Source organism: Eumetopias jubatus, unplaced genomic scaffold, assembly GCF_037043125.1.
Source record: "Eumetopias jubatus isolate StellerSeaLion01/CBP00866 unplaced genomic scaffold, mEumJub1_p1.0 scaffold_2, whole genome shotgun sequence".
Classification (NCBI taxonomy): domain Eukaryota; kingdom Metazoa; phylum Chordata; class Mammalia; order Carnivora; family Otariidae; genus Eumetopias; species Eumetopias jubatus.
This window is the reverse complement of record NW_028274808.1, coordinates 45076707-45094295: the sequence shown is the minus strand read 5'-3', so window position 1 is coordinate 45094295 and position 17589 is coordinate 45076707.

The window sequence follows — 17589 nt, the reverse complement described above, 5'->3', positions numbered from 1 at the left end:
GTGAGTGCTTCTGAGCCCAGGAGAGATGGGAGTCTGCCCGCCAATGAAGACACCCCTGGGTGAGTCACCTGTAGGGGGCCTTGTTCCAGGCTCCGGTCTCTGCACAGGCAGCCGGAGGATTAGATGAGTGAGCTCTCGCCACGTGTCAGTCTGGCTCCCTGCTTCTCAGGATCGCTTGGGAGCAATGAGGGCTTACATTTCCATGTTGTCTGTGCCAGGGTGTGTGCCCGACCCTGCGAAACGGAAAGGAATACTCAGGACCCCAGTCACGGCGTCTAGTCCCCTCGGGGTCCTGGCGAGCTTCTCTCGGGTCTCCTGGCAGCTTCTCACCATCTACCTCCCGCTGGCCTTTCCAGGCCATGCCATCAGCACCCTGGGCAGGCTCGCGGGCGTGGGCAGGAGGCCGGTGACTCTGCCACTGAGCTGTGCCCCAGGGCGGGGGGCGGGGGTGGTAATAACCACACGGGCAGGGGCGGATCAAGAAACTGGGGGCCACTCTAGCTTCGCAGACGGTTCCTCTGCCAGCCAGTTGCCTCCAGATGGGAAAAATCAAATATTCACAAATGGGCCCTGCCTGAAATCCAGGAGGAGGTCTAATTACAGAGCTACGGATCTGTGTTTTCTGTTACCCTAAATCCTGCAACATACCCTAGTGAGTAAGTCAGGAACTAAACACTGGCTTTCAAGGGAGGGAGAAGGCCAGACGGGGAGAGTGGGGGAGGGAGGAAGCTCCCTGCGCTTCCATTGGGTAGGAGAGGATCATGTGACCCGAGGAGCTCTAGGATCTTTCCGAGCACGCAGAAGTTTCTTCAACTAGTTCATTGTCAGTGGGCCTGGCCTACCTCACCTTTCTGGGGCTTTGTTTGCTTATTAATCTGTCTCTTATAATGTAAAGTCCATTCGGGAGTAGAGTGCTATATCCCCTCACACTGCTATTCTTCCTGGCAGATTAAGTCACAGAGGAAGTACAAATCAGCTTGGTGTGTCTTCTGCCACCATAAAAGGCAGAGAGAAGGTGTTGGAGAGGTGTTTTCTCCCTCTTGGGTTCAGCCAGCTGGAAAGCAGGTCTGCCTTTGCAAAGCGTACAGCAGAGCCCGGGGCCAGTGGTTATAAAATAGAGGGGAAAGAGAAAATGTGGCAGCATCCTGCATGCCCCCTCTGCCCCAGGCTCGGCCCTGAGCCTGAGGTCTCTTAGACTTGAAGACAGTGACTGGGGACAAAGAGCCCCCTCCATGCTCCCCACTCCATGCACCCCCTTCTTCCCTCCCTGGGGAACTCTACGCCCTGGGCAGAGGGATACCACACATTTCCTCCTCCTGTACCCACTTAGCTTCCTATAAGGGTTCGGGGTATTTGCTGAACTGTTCGCCTGTGTTGTGAGCTTTTCATTTGTGTGTCATGTCTCCCACGGCTCATCTGGGAGTGAGATGAAAAATAACACCTCTTGAATGAATGCGGAAACCTGTACTGCTTGCTCCCCTGCTTCACAAGGGGGAGTGGGCCCTTAAGGGATGTTTCCACAGACTGGTCAACACTGGGGAAGCTTTTCAGAAAGCTGCAATAAAGAGTTGAGTTTATCTTTTATGTTCTACTCTGAATCTTACACTCTGGGTTGGAATATCCCTGCAAAGGTCATTCGTGAATGGTCCAATGATTCAAGATTAAAAAAAAATGTCATCTCATGGCAAACTGCAAGCAAATACGAGAGAGTTCTCGTAGCCCACCACTCAGCCTTAACAAATACAACTCATGACTGAGTTCATATCACTTATATTCTGTCCATTCATTACGCACCCTCCCCAATCAGGATTATAAACAAAACACATCAAACAAACAAAACACATCATGTCCTTTTGTTCCTAAGTATACAGTGCATATCTCTAAAAGATAACTTTTGTTTTAAATAATCATTTTTGGTGTTATCATCAAAGTGCTCTGGTCTTTGAGGCAGAGACTGAAGGCTGATGAGCCCCTTATGATAAGCCTCTGTCGGGCCTCTATTATTATCACATGGGAGGCCATGGGCACCCGGAAATCTTCCTTTATGTCCACCCTGCCACTCCCCCTCTTTCCCCAGTCACCTGCTCTCAGGAGGACGGGCTTCTTAGGAGAGGTTTACATGTGTAGCCTTGAAAGCAAATCTGGCTTAAAATCCCAGCTCCACCATTTCCTAGCTCTGTGACCTTTGACAGAATACTTAACCTTTCTGTGCCTCAACTTCCTCATCTAAAAGCTAAGTCAATTAATAGTACCTACCTCATAGAGCCATAAAGATTAAATATATTAAAAATAATGTGAAGCTGGGGCACCTGGGTGGCTCAGTTAGTTAAGCGTCTGCCTTCGGCTCAGGTCATGATCACAGAGCCCTGGGATCAGCCCTGCATCGGGCTCCCTGCTCAGCGGGGAGTCTGCTTCTCCCTCTCCCTCTGCCCCTCTGATCATTCTCTCTCTCTCTCCCTCCCTCTCTCTCAAATAAATAAATAAAATCTTTAAGGAAAACAAGGGGCGCCTGGGTGGCTCAGTCTGTTAAACGGCTGCCTTCGGCTCAGGTCATGATCCCAGGATCCTGGGATCGAGCCCCACATCAGGCTCCCTGCTCAGCAGAGAGCCTGCTTCTCCTTCTCCCTCTGCCTGCAGCTCTGCCTACTTGTGCTCTCTCTCTATCTCTCTAACAAATAAATAAATAAAATCTTTAAATAAATAAATAAATAAATAATAAATACCATGAAGCTCTTGGAACAGTACCTGGCACATAGAAAGTACCATGTGTTTGCTCTTACTATTTATTCTTCACTTAAGACATGCACTATTTTCACCAACCCCACTGACTCCCTGAATTCACTGATGACAGCAATAACCCTTCACATCTGCACAGCGACATATGTATTTCTCAAAGCATTTTCATACATTTTATCAGGTACAATCTTGCCATAGTTTATGATGGCACTGGGAATTAGGAGGTGTTAATGCAGAACAGGAGAGTGCAAAAATTCAGCTACAATTAGCCCTGTTCATGATGAGGAGAAATTAGAACCAAAACAAAGGGCTAACAATAGAAAATTGATTAAATAAAATAGAGCATATTTGTTATGTTCTACATCATAAATGAAAAAGAGCATTTAATAACATAAAAATGATTCATGCTGAATAAAGTGGAAAAGGAAAGTTACAAAAAAGCATGTAAAGTATGAATCTACTGTGCTTTTTTTTCCCCTTTTGGAATGTTATGCTTGTTAAAAAGACTGAAAAGATACACATCAACATATTAACATTATTTCTCAATGGAGCAACAAAAAGTCAGTTTTCTTGTGTTTGAAATTTCTTTTTTCTAATAAACAGATTTTTTAAAAATATTTTATTTATTTGATTTGAGAGAAGAAGAGAGAGAGAGAACGAGCAGAGGGAGGAGCGGAGGGAGAGGGAGAAGCAGGCTCCCCAGCTGAGCAGGGAGCCTGACACGGGGCTCGATCCCAGGACTAGGGGGTCATGACCTGAGCCACCCAGGCACCCCTAATAAACAGTTTAACATTGTTTATTATATTGGTAAACATTCACATTGCTTCATGGCACAGATTTGTAATAATAGGTTGTGTTTGAAATTTCTGAATGGGACATAATGAACACCTATTACATTTACAATAAGGAAAGGTTACTGTTTAAAAACAAGATACGTTGGGGGCGCCTGGGTCGCTCAGTTGGTTAAGCAATTGCCTTCGGCTCAGGTCATGATCCTGGAGTCCCGGGATCGAGTCCCGCATTGGGATCCCTGCTGAGCGGGGAGTCTGCTTCTCCCTCTGACCCTCTCATGCTCTCTCTCTCTATCTCATTCTCTCTCTCTCAGATAAAGAAATAAATAAAAATAAAAATAAAAAATAAAGACAAGATACGTTGTATCTTGCATATACGTTGTATATGCAACGTGGTTCAGTTACATAAAAGATATATAAAAACAGCAAGATGTTAATGGGAGCTTTGTGGGTAATTTTTTCTTTATCTTTTTCAGGTTTTTCCAAAGTTTTTTTTTTTTAAAGATTTTATTTATTTATTTGAGAGACAGAATGAGAGACAGCACGAGAGGGAAGAGGGTCAGAGGGAGAAGCAGACCCCCTGCTGAGCAGGGAGCCCGATGTGGGACTCGATCCCGGGACTCCAGGATCATGACCTGAGCCGAAGGCAGTCGCTTAACCGACTGAGCCACCCAGGCGCCCTTTTCCAAAGTTTTTATTCTGAGAGCATGATATTGTTTTTAGTTTGGTGGTTCAGATAGGGAAACTGAGGCACCGTAGGTGGGCAGGAAGGCTCTCTGGCTCCGAATTGGAGCAGGTCCCCCTTTTGGGTCCATTCCTGACGTGTGACTTAAGGTCAAGGCTATGATGGTCACGGAACAACTGACTTTAAGCCTCTCGTCTCAGCAGAAACGGGCTGCAGGGCCGTGTGCGTGTTTGGGGTGAGGCTGGGGATGCTCAGCATCCCAGAGGCAGCAGCCTGACCCTCTGTAGGGGCAGCAAGCCAGCCCGCAGCTGTGCCTCTCCAGATTCCGGCAGCAGCCATCTCCCTGCTCCAGACGCCAGGTGTTAGGGAGGAGTGAGCCCTACCGGCAGGTGTGTTCGTCCCTGATAGCTGCCCACCCAGGCCAACCACTGTGGGTGTGTGTCTAGGACAAAATAAAATAGGAATAAAAACAAGTAGAGGTGGGGAAAAAAGAAGGAATGGGAGAACAAGAGAAAAGTATTTTCCTGATAAAGTGGTTGGATCTGGTAGCAACCTGGGAAGCAGGGAGAAGGGAGGGCGGGGTGGCCCAAAGGGCGAAGCTGTGGATTAGAAGTCACAGACCAAGGGGCTCTTTTGTGCCCACTTCCCACAACTATATGATCCAAAGCATGTCTCCTTGCTGGGGCAGTGCCTCTTCTGCAAGAGGCAAATGTCACTAAAGGGTAAGACAGGTTCCTGGTTTCTGGAAGGGTTGCTGCAAGTGCACGTTTGCCCCAATACCCACAGGAAGGGCGGTTGGTTCACAGCCTTCCTGCACATGGCTATTTGGACTTGATAGGCAGGGCAGCTTGCTGACATTGTCAGACTCGGGCTTCCAGATCTGCAGGTGAAGAAATAGCCCCATCTTGGCGATACCACACTGGGAGGCTCGGGCTTGGGCTGGCAGCCCCTCACCTGGTGCATGAGACAGCGGCAGGCCCGGACCGTCTTTGGGGCAGTCGGCTCTGAGTGGCTCGGTGGCCCATGGCGGCCCTCCAGCAGGCCCACGCTGCCCAGGAGGGCATTCACTTCTCTGTCCATTGGCCTCAAAGTAAAGTAGTCTTTGGGGATTTTTTTTCTCCTGGATGGAATGGAAGCAAAAAAAGTAGCAATAGTCTGTTATCATTAAAATGACATGTACATTTCTGGCAGTTCTAGCGATGCCCCCGGTTACTTACCTGTCTTTGGACAAGGGGAGACTCTAGCAGTGATTTCAAGGCAAAAATATATGGAAGAGAGCAATACTGGAAATTTGGATAGGAGGAAAGAATTGTTCTTCCTTACTCCCTAGCATCCTCAGTTTTCCCTTAAAATCCCACCAAACCCTCCCCCGGGCATCTGTATGGCTTTGCAGCTTGACTCAGGTTCTAGCCCTGGGTAAGAGGTGGAGGGGGCTACAACAGAAGAATGAGACTTGGTCCTGGTGACTTCATTCCAGAGGGGGTGACAAAAGCCCCACCGGAAGCTATTGACTAGAGCGGGTCAGACAACAGTTTCCAAACCAAATTACATTGATACGGTCCATGAGCACACTCATTCTGAATTAACACCAACCCCAAACAAAACATATAGACAGAATCATAAAATGTACCCCTGCTAGTCCCAGCCTGTGCCATCAATGAAGGTGCTATAGGGGTGGTCCTCTGCCTTAGGAGGCAGGGGCTATAGGATGGCCACTCAGTACCATGCATGGACATTTCGAGTGTACATGAATGTCCCTCTACACGCAACAGTAACTAGGCTGTTAAGAAATGTATCCGACAGTGTTCATGTTTGTCCTACCCCAAGGATAACATAGAGGAGAGAAGATATTTACTGGGACCCAAACTTGACTTCAATAGCACGCAAGCTGCTCATGGCAGGGTCCACCTGCAGGCCTGAGATAAACCCCACAGGTCCACCTCTCACTGGCTGGGTGTATCCTCTTAATTGACTCCTATTTCTCTCTTTTAAAGGTACAGTTTGAGCCTCACATCTTCTCCTCCTCAGGGACGTCTTCGGCTGCTCTTGCAATTCCAAGTCAGTGTTATTCAAATAAAACTAGTTCATGAATGATTTATATTCTCTATTTCATATTTATGTTTCTATTGCAGTTCCAGAGGGGGTAGCAGGTAACACTTCTGTGAGCCCCACCATGGTGCTCACACAAAGCCGACAATTCTGTCACCAGGAAGATCACGGCAGACACCATTCTAAGTATCTAGTGTTTGTCCCTGTTCTGCTGTTTAACCCACTACAAGTGGACCCCAGCGTTCATCTGCCTAGCTGCTTCAGAAAGCAGGTGGATCAATACCTAAGGATAACCAGGACTCACACCGTAGCCATGTCAATTAGATTTTTGAATTATGTTGTTCAAACCCAAGTTCATCAGCCAAAGGGTTACAATCAAAACAGTCATTATTACAAATAGTCATTTGTCTAGTTGGTGGTAATTCCACAAGATCTGTGTGATAAACATCATCTTGGTGAATAACAATTACACAAAAACACAAGCACATCCGCAAATGTAAGGCTGAGATCCACAGGCTAGCTCCTTCTAGGAGGAGAGTAATAAGCAAACTGTGAAATTTCTTTATATTTACACACTGGTTCCTAAGCTAATGGTTAATATGTTTGCCTTGTTACAAGATTTAGAATGATAAACTATTTATATTATGCATATGACGTTGATAAATTACATCGTCCGCCAAAAAGATGCATCTGTCTATGTAGACACCTCTATTCCAGACAGAAATATATAACTGAACAAAAAATTCTTCACCACATGAAAATGAACACAAAAGCAAGGGCAATTAACTTGCTACTTCTTTCCTCCGGGCCAAGTGTATTAGTCTCTGTGTCCTGTGTACTTAGTATACTTCCTTCCTGGATACACTGAGGGGAGGTCAGTCTGAATTAGAAGTCTGATACAGAGATTTGAAAACTTACTTTCAAATACATAAACAAAAGCTCCATACCACCACTATAAAATTAGGCCTTGTCAAGCCTGGTTCAGTACAGTTTTGGCTTTAATCACTTATTTATTTATTTATTTATTTATTTAATTATGTTATGTTAATCACCATACATTACATCATTAGTTTTTGATGCAGTGTTCCATTATTCATTGTTTGTGCATAACACCCAGTGCTCCACGCAGAACGTGCCCTCTTTAATACCCATCACCGGGCTAACCCAGCCCCCCACCCGCCTCCCCTCTAGAACCCTCAGTTTGTTTCTCAGAGTCCATCGTCTCTCATGGTTCATCTTTTAACCACTAATTTAAAATGATGTTTAATTCAAATATCCAAGAGCCAACCAAGAGACGCAATCATGGCTTCTGCATACAACGAATCACTGTAGATCACTTGCATGTAAAAGGACACATTTTAAAGGCTTTAGTTGATTTCTCTTAAGTCAGTGAACAGTACTTGTATCGGTTTCCTCTGGCTGCTCTAACAAATGACCACAAATTGGCAGCTTAAAACAACAAACACTTATTGTCTTCCTGGAGTCCTGGAGTCCTGGAGGTCAGAAGTCTGAAATCAATTTCACTGGACAAGGTGTCACCCTGGAGGGGTCCTTCTGGAGGCTTTCGGGGAGGTGCGTCCTTGCTTCTTCTCGCTTCTGCAGGTGACCCACGTTCCTTGATCTCCTGACCCCTTCCTCCCACTCCACCCTCTTGCCTCCATCCTCACCTCTCCTCCTCCTCCTCTACCTTCTCGCCTCCCCCTTTAAGGACCTTGTGGTTACAAGGGCCCATCTGGAGAACCCAGGCAAATCTCCCCACCTCAGCTTCCTTCATTCATCACACCTACCAGTCCCTGTCACCTTATAAAGTCCCAGAGATTAGGACCTGGATAGTCTGGGGGGGCGGGGGGAGGCTTGTTTACACTGCATTTACGGTGAGATGGACCAAGGATAAACTTCAGAGCGTCGAGCCATAATGACATCTGAGTCCCATGCCCTGGAATGGAAGACGGTGTTGGATGGTCAGGATGGTGGGGAGACCTGAGTTTCTGTGTCACTCTGCCACCGCCACAGAAGGGTGGCTGGGGATCACACAGATCTGCTTGGAAATCCGGGATCTGACTGATTAACCGAGTGACCTTGGGCAAGTTGTGTAACCCATCTGGGGAGGAACCACGGCTCCCAGGCAGGGCTGTCTCCGGAAGAAATGAGTAACTGTATATAAGGTACCTGGCAGAGCAGGTGTTTAGGAAATAGTTTTAAGCTCATCTGCCCTTCCCACCCACCCCACCCCTGGAATGAAATGATGCCTATGATTTTTTTTTAATTTCTAAAAATTAAAAACATCTCACAAATACAGATTCATATGACTATAATGGCAAAGTGAGTTAGGCCTACCCTCGTGTCATTTTTCTCCTAAACCAAGAGCCCGGGTGAGGGCAGAGAAAGCAGCGGTTCTCCATGGCATCCGTTGGAGGGGTAGGTGAAGTCCACGTTATAAAAGAGCTTTGGAGCAAAGATGGGGTACCGGGGAGGCCGAGTCAGTTACATGTCTGACTCTTGATTCCGGCTTAGGTCATGATCTCAGGGTCGTGGGATCGAGCCCGCGTCAGGGCTCCACGCTCCGCGCAGAGTCACCTGAAGATTCTCTCCCCCTCTCCTTCTGACCCTCCTCTTGCATGCACGCTCTCTCTCCTCTCTCTCTCTCTCTCAAATAAATAAATAAAATCTTTTTTAAAAATAAAAAATAAATGAAGGGAGCAAAAGGATGAACAAGAAGGAAAGAAAAGAAATATGAGAGAACGTGGGCTCACAGGCTTTTAGAAGACTAGAAGGACCATTTGAGCTCACCTCACCCTGGATATCATGCTGGATGATTTAAACTAATCAGCTCCTTGAATTTCTGTGTCCCCACTTGTAAAATGGACGTTATGAGGACTATCCCACCTCGCTCTAATTATATACAAATAATAATTTACATACAAATCAAGAGAATGCGTCTGCAGTGTCGTGTAAATGGTATTTTGCTCCACAAAACTGAGGCGTCATCATAGCCCATTGTTACAAGACAGGGTCAGGAGGGGCAATGACTGTCACCCAACTGCAACATGTGCCTTCCGTGTCAGCATGGGCAAAACGGGCAACACCACTAAGAAAAAACTTTGCAACAAAATACATCAACAAGCCACTCAATCCCTTCCTCCAGAACCAATGCCCACACTTCCTTCTTTTTTTTTTTTATTATGTTCAGTTGGCCAGCATATCGTACATCAGTAGTTTTTGATGTAGTGTTCAGTGATTCATTAGTTGCATATAACACCCAGTGCTCATCACGACACGTGCCCTCCTTAATACCCATCACCCGGTTACCCCCTCCCCCACCCCCTCCCTTCTGTAACACTCAGTCTTCTTCAGGGCACGCTGTGAGCTGTGAGCATTTGTACCCAGATGCCTTGCAGGGAAAGCAGCCTGTCAGCTGGGGCCATCCCTCATTTCTAGACCTCCAGGTGCCTCACTGTACTTACTCCTCTAAACTCAAATCCCATGTCTTACTTCGAAGCAAGCAGCTTACTTTTCCCTCGGCTCCCAAGAACTCTGGGGAAGCCCACCTCAGGAGGCTCTCTGGGCTTTGTGGGCTACAGAAGGATGAGGAAGCAGTGAGCCCCTGCCCCACTCACTGGGCCTCACTGGGTTCATTCTTGGGCGTTAGTCCTCTTCTTAGTAACAAGTTTTCTTCTAAGGGTCAAATCTCGTGGTTTTCTTTCCTGGCTTGGTTCCAGCTGTGTCTGGGGACAGTTCTAATCCCTGGGCCCCAGGATCCCCACCTTCTCATTAGGTGGGGCGTGCTCAGTGGATCACAGATAAGTAGGATTCTGTACTTGCGATCTCCTAGGATAGCCCACTCATTGTGCAGATCAGGAAACTGAGGCCCCGAGAGGGGAAGTGACTTGACAGAGGTGGCAAAGAAGTTGGGTGTGAATTTCTGGTCTTTGTCACGTCTCCTTAGCCAACTCCTCAGCAACTCAGGGGCAGGGGCTATGGCTTCCTGCCTTTTGAATCCCTCCAGGTGCCCAGGCCCATGGGTGGCGGGGTGGGGGGTGTAGTAGACATGTATTGATTGAGGGGCCTCACTAATGGAACACAGGATTGGTGGATTCGGGTTGGGGAGAAACTGTCAAGAGTGATCCAGACTGTGGAGCAGGCCCACATGGGCAAGTGCAGGGGGTGGGGGTGGGGGGGACTCCGGACAGCCACTTACCGGCTGGGTGACCTAGGTCAAGGTTCTTAACTTCTCTAAGTCTCCATTTCTTCACTTGTAAGATGGGCATGGCAATACCTATTCCTCATGGTTTGAAGATTTACTAAGATTTACTTAGCCTGCTAGGCTCGGTAGATATTGGCTTATTTTTGTCGTAGTTCCCATTATTGTGTGATTACCACAGAAGCAAGTGCAGGGTCCCTAGGGGAGGTGGAGAAACAGTGAAAATGTCACAGCAAGATGCGGGAAAGCACAAGGCAAGCAGTCCCTTGCCTCTGCTCCTGAGGTTGGGAAGCATTGCGGGCCTGCTGGAGGTTCTGCTGAGTCGGCTGGAGGTGGGGGAAGTGGCGGGAAAGGAAGCTACTCTCCTTCCTGGTGAGCAGTAGCCCTGCGGCTCCTGTCAGCAGCCCCCAGCCAGCCGCACGTGGTCCCCACAATGGGTGGGGCCGCCACTCCCTGTTTGCTGCACTCGGGCCTCAGCTGTAGGGGCCCCTTTGAGACAATTCTGATGCAGGGCTCGGTGCTGCTGCAGACCTGGCTTCGCCTGGGAACAGAGGGGCATAATCCAGGGCAGGGCCCACCCTTGATGTGACTTCTCCTCCGGGATGTGGATGCTCCCCTGGCAGCTGGCTCCTCCGGCTCACCAGCGTGGGACCCGCGGCCACCTCCAGCAAAGCGCTCGGGACGATGCAGGGCACGTGGCGGTAAGAAAGGCCAAGCTCCAGCTGGGTGGGCCACCCAGCCACGTGGAAGCCGAGAGGATGCCGACACAGCTGTGGGGTCAGAATTGCCCAGTCACCCTGGAAGAAATGGTGGCAGAGAGACAGACGGCTTGCTAAGGAACTAAGGAAATCTCATCTTGGGGGGGAGGGGTGCAAAACATAGGTACTCATGCCTAGGCTGGCTCATTTCTGGCAGTGGCCCTGGCCGACAAGAGGGGTTTGGCACGTGTGGCGTTCTTCCAACACCGTCTCACAGGCGTCAGTCCTGTGGGCGATCACAATGTGATCATGTCCTCATCAAACCTCTGCTTATCACTGCAGAAGTGTTAGCTGCTTATTCAGCACTGAGATAATTGCCAAACCAGAGGGATCTGCCATCTTAATGGGGGCAGAGTAAAAGGGAAACCAGTAAGACTAAGGAGATTGGCTCTGGAATCCACAAGACTTGGGTTTGAGTTCCAGCTGTACCTTGTAGAAACTGTACTTCTTTGCCGGGACTCAGTTTTCTCATCTGTGGAATGGGAATAAAGATTTTTCTTGTTCGCGATGGTCGTGGTGAGGCTCAAGTGCAATGTCTGTCTGTAAAGGTACTTGGTAAACTCTAAAGGCTCTCTACTCGTGGTAGAGTGTGACTGCCAACCGTCCCTCTTGCGGCTCGTTTCACAGAGTTTTAAAGGTGGAAGGGGATTCTCAGCTATACCTCAGATGATAGAGCTTGGGACACCCCCATACCCGCCATGCTGCTTTTGGAAGGTAGGTGTGCCCTCCTTCTTAACTGAACAGTCATTTGCTTGGTTGAAACCTGAAATCCTCCAACCTGATGGAAATGAAGCCTTTCCATGGAGTCAAAGCAGGCCTGCTAAAAAGGGCCCCTTTCAGAAGGCAGGGAGGTGACACCTCTGATGGTTGGGTCCTGTGCTGGCAGGTGACACGAGAGAGGGCAGGCAAGCAAAGCAACGGGAGGACAAGGCTCAGTCTTCCACTCAAAACAGCTGTTTGAGAGTTGACTGTGTGTAGGTTCTGCGGTGGATAAGGAAGACGGGAAGAGAGGCGGGGGACATGAGAATGGGGAAAAGGAAAATGAGCACAAAAGGAGGCCGTCTGCTAGAATATTCTTAGCTGTACATTCCCGGGTAGGTGGGTAGGCAGGAGAGCCTTCCCCCAGAGAAATCCTGTCAGGGGCTGCATGGGAAACCTCTCCTGTGGGGTCATCTTACCCTCCTGGGTTTCCCTAACCACCGACCTGCGTACAAAGCAATTAAAAGGGCTCTTACCTGAAAAACAGCCACAGCCCATTCTGATGCCTGACCCTTAGCAGGTGCTCGGCAAGCAGTGAGGGAAGGCCAGGGTGGTTCCAGGCCTCAGTTCTCCAAAGGAAGATGGGTCTGGGGCTGAGCAAATTTTAGAATCTTGAAGCCGGATGCAGAAGCCTGGGACCAACTCTCAGTGGGAACAGCTCCTGGAGATTCAGGAACACACTTTGCACATGCCCCCTGTGCAAAGGAGGCAGACAGCACAATCCGTTTTGGCAACTTAACAGCAGAACGTCCTTCTCTGAGGCCTGTGCAAGGCACGCATCGGGCCTTGTTTAGCCCATTCTCAGACCCCTACCAGGAGCCCAGGAGAATTCACTCTAGCCCACTGAGGGTTATTAACGGTACATCCTGTCTCCGGACAATGCGTTGAGTGCTAGAGATACACAGTGAATGCAATCCGTTCCCTGCCCTCCAGCAGCTCCCAACTCAAAGGACAGATGACATCATATCTATTTTACAGATGAAGAAACTGAAACTATATGTGATAGCATTAAGACATTCATGTGTTCGGGGCTGTGGCAAGATGGCAGAGTAGGAGACCTGGATTTCCTCTGGTCTCAGGAATTCAGCTGAATGGGGATCAAACCATTCTGAACACCTACGAACTCAACAGGAGATCAAAGATAAGAATAGTAACAACACCCTGAAGAGAAAAGCGACCACTTTCTGGAAGGTAGGACGTGCGGAGAAGTGAATCTGAGGCGATATTCGGGAGGATAGACGGCGGGGGAGGGGGCCTCCGTCGGCCGCTTCTGGCAAGTGATAGAGCCGCAGAGCACAAAATTGGAACTTTTAGAAGTTGGTTCCGCTGAGAGACATCACTCCAGTGGCTAAGCAGGAGGTGGAAACCTCGCGGGACAGTGTGGACTCAGGACCCTCGGGGTCACAGAAAGACCGGGGGTGCCTGAGTGCGGCAGAGCTCCCAGGTATCGGAGCAGGGAAGCCGGCTGCAGAGACAGAGCCGAGGCGCGGGCTCTCAGCTCGGGGTTGCCATAAACTGTGATCCGCGGCCCAGTCCGGCTACTGCTCCTCCAGCAGGGACCCAACAAGCGGCAGAGCCGGGGAGACTCCCCTTCCTCCCCCAGGAGGACTGGCGCGGGGGCGCACCGCAGGGATCTGCTGGGTTTGGAGACTCCACACGGGGTTGGGAGCCAGACATAGAAACACTCAGTCACAGGCCGGGTGAGCACGGAGTGCGGCCGGAGACCCGGGAGACGGGAGTGACTGCTTTTCTCTGGGGGCGCACTGAGGAGCGGGGCCCCGAGGTCTCGGCTCCTCCGGGCGGAGATTGGGAGGCCACCATTTTCACCCTGGTTCTCCAAAGCTGTACGGAGAGCTTGCAGGGAACAAAAGCTCCTGAGAGCAAACCGGAGCAGCTTGCTTAGCCCGGACTCACAAGGGCGGGGCAATTCCGCCTCCGGCAAAGACATTTGGGAACCACGGCAACAGGCCCCTCCCCAAGAAGATCAGCAAGAACAGCCAGCAAGCCAAGACCAAGTTTACCGATCAAGGAGAACGGGAGAACTCCAGCGCTAGGGGAATACTGCACATAGAATTCATGGCTTTTTTACCATAATTCATTAGTTTTTCAAAGTTAATTTTTTAACTGGTTTTTTTTGAATTTTTCTTTTTCCCCTTTTCAAACAACATCTTATCGATCCCTTTTTTAAAAAAAACATTTTTTATTTTTCATTTTTAGAGTCATATTTTTATCCCTTCATAGTAGTTACCCTTATTTTTGGCATATACATATAAGTTGTTCTCTCTTTAAAATTTTGAGATACAATTTCTTCTAACAGATCAAAATATACCCTAAATCACTAGTGTATGGCTTTGTTCTATTCTCCTGCCTGATCACATTCTCTCCCTTTTCTTTTTTTTCTTTTTTCTTTTTCTTTTTAAATCTTCTTCTTTCTTTTTAAAAAACAACTTCTTATCTTATCAATTCCTTTTATAAAATCTTTTATAATTTTCATCTTTACAGTCATCTGCCATCCCTTCATTGTATCAACCCTTATTTTGTACATATATAAGTCTTTCTTCCTTTAAAATTTTAGCAGGCACGTTCTTCTAAAGACCAAAATATGCCCAAAAGCTAGTGTGTGGCACTGATCTATGCACTAGCCTGATCATATTTGATCATATTCTGTTTTTTTTGTTTTGTTCTGTTTTTGTTTGTTTTTATCTTTTTCTTTTTCCTTTTTTTTCTCTCTCTTTCTTTCCCTTTCTTGTCCCCTGGTTTCAGGTCTTTTCTGATTTGTATAGAGTATATTTGCTGGAGACATTGTTAACCTGTTAGCATTCTGTTCTCTCATTCATCTGTTCTCCTCTGGACAAAATGACAAGACGAGAAAAATCACCTCAGCAAAAAGAACAAGAGGTAGTACCGTCTGCCAGGGACCTACTCAATACTGACGTTAGTACGATGTCGGACCTAGAGTTCAGAATCATGACTTTAAAGATACTAGCTGGGCTTGAAAAAAGTGTGGAAGTTATTAGAGAAACCCTTTCTGGAGAAATAAAAGAACTAAAATCTAACCAAGTCGAAATCAAAAAGGCTATTAATGAGGTGCAATCAAAAATGGGGGCACTAACTGCTAGGATAAATGAGGCAGAAGAAAGAATCAGCGATATAGAAGACCAAATAATGGAAAATAAAGAGGCTGAGAAAAAGAGAGATAAACAACTACAGGATCACGAGGGCAGAATTCGAGAGATAAGTGATACGATAAGACGAAACAACATTAGAATAATTGGGATCCCAGAAGAAGAAGAAAGAGAGAGAGGGGCAGAAGGTATATTGGAGCAAATAAGAGCAGAGAACTTCCCTAATGTGGGGAAGGAAACAGGCATCAAAATCCAGGAGGCACAGAGAACCCCTCTCAAAAATCAGTAAAAATAGGTCAACACCCCGACATCTAATAGTAAAACTTACGAGTCTCAGAGACAAAGAGAAAATCCTGAAAGCAGCTCGGGAGAAGAGATATGTAACCTACAATGGTAGAAACATTAGATTGGCAACAGACCTATCCACAGAGACCTGGCGGACCAGAAAGGACTGGCATGATATCTTCAGAGCACTAAACGAGAAAAATATGCAGCCAAGAATACTATATCCAGCTAGGCTGTCATTGAAAATAGAAGGAGAGATAAAAAGCTTCCAGGACAAACAAAAACTAAAGGAATTTGCAAACACGAAACCAGCCCTACAAGAAATATTGAAAGAGGTCCTCTAAGCAAAAAGAGAGCCTAAAAGCAGCATAGATCAGAAAGGAACACAGACAATATACAGTAACAGTCACCTTACAGGCAATACAATGGCACTAAATTCATACCTTTCAATAGTTACCCTGAATGTAAATGGGCTAAATGCCCCAATCAAAAGACACAGGCTATCAGATTGGATTAAAAAACAAGACCCATCAATATACTGTCTGCAAGAGACTCATTTTAGACCCAAAGACACCCCCAGATTGAAAGTGAGGGGGTGGAAAACCATTTACCATGCTAATGGACACCAAAAGAAAGCTGGGGTGGCAATCCTTATATCAGACAAACTAGATTTTAAAACAAAGACTGTAATAAGAGATGAAGAAGGACACTATATCCTACTTAAAGGGTCTAACCAACAAGAAGATCTAACAATTGTAAATATCTATGCCCCTAACGTGGGAGCAGCCAATTATATAAGGCAATTAATAACAAAAGCAAAGAAACACATTGACAACAATACAATAATAGTGGGGGACTTTAACACCCCCCTAACTGAAATGGACAGATCATCTAAGCAAAAGATCAACAAGGAAATAAAGACTTTAAATGACACACTGGACCAAATGGACTTTATAGACATATTCAGAACATTCCATCCCAAAGCAACAGAATACACATTCTTCTCTAGTGCCCATGGAACATTCTCCAGAATTGATCACATCCTAGGTCACAAATCAGGTCTCAACCGGTACCAAAAGATTGGGATTATTCCCTGCATATTTTCAGACCACAATGCTTTGAAACTAGAACTCAATCACAAGAGGAAAGTCGGAAAGAACTCAAATACATGGAGGCTAAAGAGCATCCTACTAAAGAATGAATGGGTCAACCAGGAAATTAAAGAAGAATTAAACAAATTCATGGAGACCAATGAAAATGAAAACACAACTGTTCAAAATCTTTGGGATACAGCAAAGGCAGTCCTGAGAGGAAAGTATATAGCCATACAAGCCTTTCTCAAGAAACAAGAAAGGTCTCAAATACACAACCTAACCCTACACCTAAAGGAGCTGGAGAAAGAACAGCAAATAAAGCCTAAACCCAGCAGGAGAAGAGAAATCATAAAGATCAGAGCAGAAATCAATGAACTAGAAACCAAAAGAACAGTAGAACAGATCAACAAAACTAGGAGCTGGTTCTTTGAAAGAATTAACAAGACTGATAAACCCCTGGCCAGTCTTATCCAAAAGAAAAGAGAAAGGACCCAAATCAACAAAATCATGAATGAAAGAAGAGAGATCACAACCAACACCAAAGAAATACAAACAATTATAAGAACATATTATGAGCAACTCTATGCCAGCAAATTAGATAACCTGGAAGAAATGGGTGCATTCCTAGAGATGTATCAACTACCAAAATTGAACCAGGAAGAAATAGAAAACCTGAACAGACCTATAACCACTAAGGAAATTGAAGCAGTCATCAAAAATCTCCCAACAAACAAAAGCCCAGGGCCAGATGGCTTCGCAGGGGAATTCTATCAGACATTCAAAGAAGAATTAATACCTATTCTCCTGAAACTGTTCCAAAAAATAGAAATGGAAGGAAAACTTCCAAACTCATTTTATGAGGCCACCATTATCTTGATCCCAAAACCAGACAAAGACCCCATCCAAAAGGAGAATTACAGACCAATATCCTTGATGAACATGAATGCAAAAATTCTCACCAGAATACTAGCCAATAGGATCCAACAGTACATTAAAAGCATTATTCACCATGACCAAGTGGGATTTATCCCTGGGCTGCAAGGTTGGTTCAACATCCGCAAATCAATCAACGTGATACAATACATTAACAAAAGAAAGAACAAGAA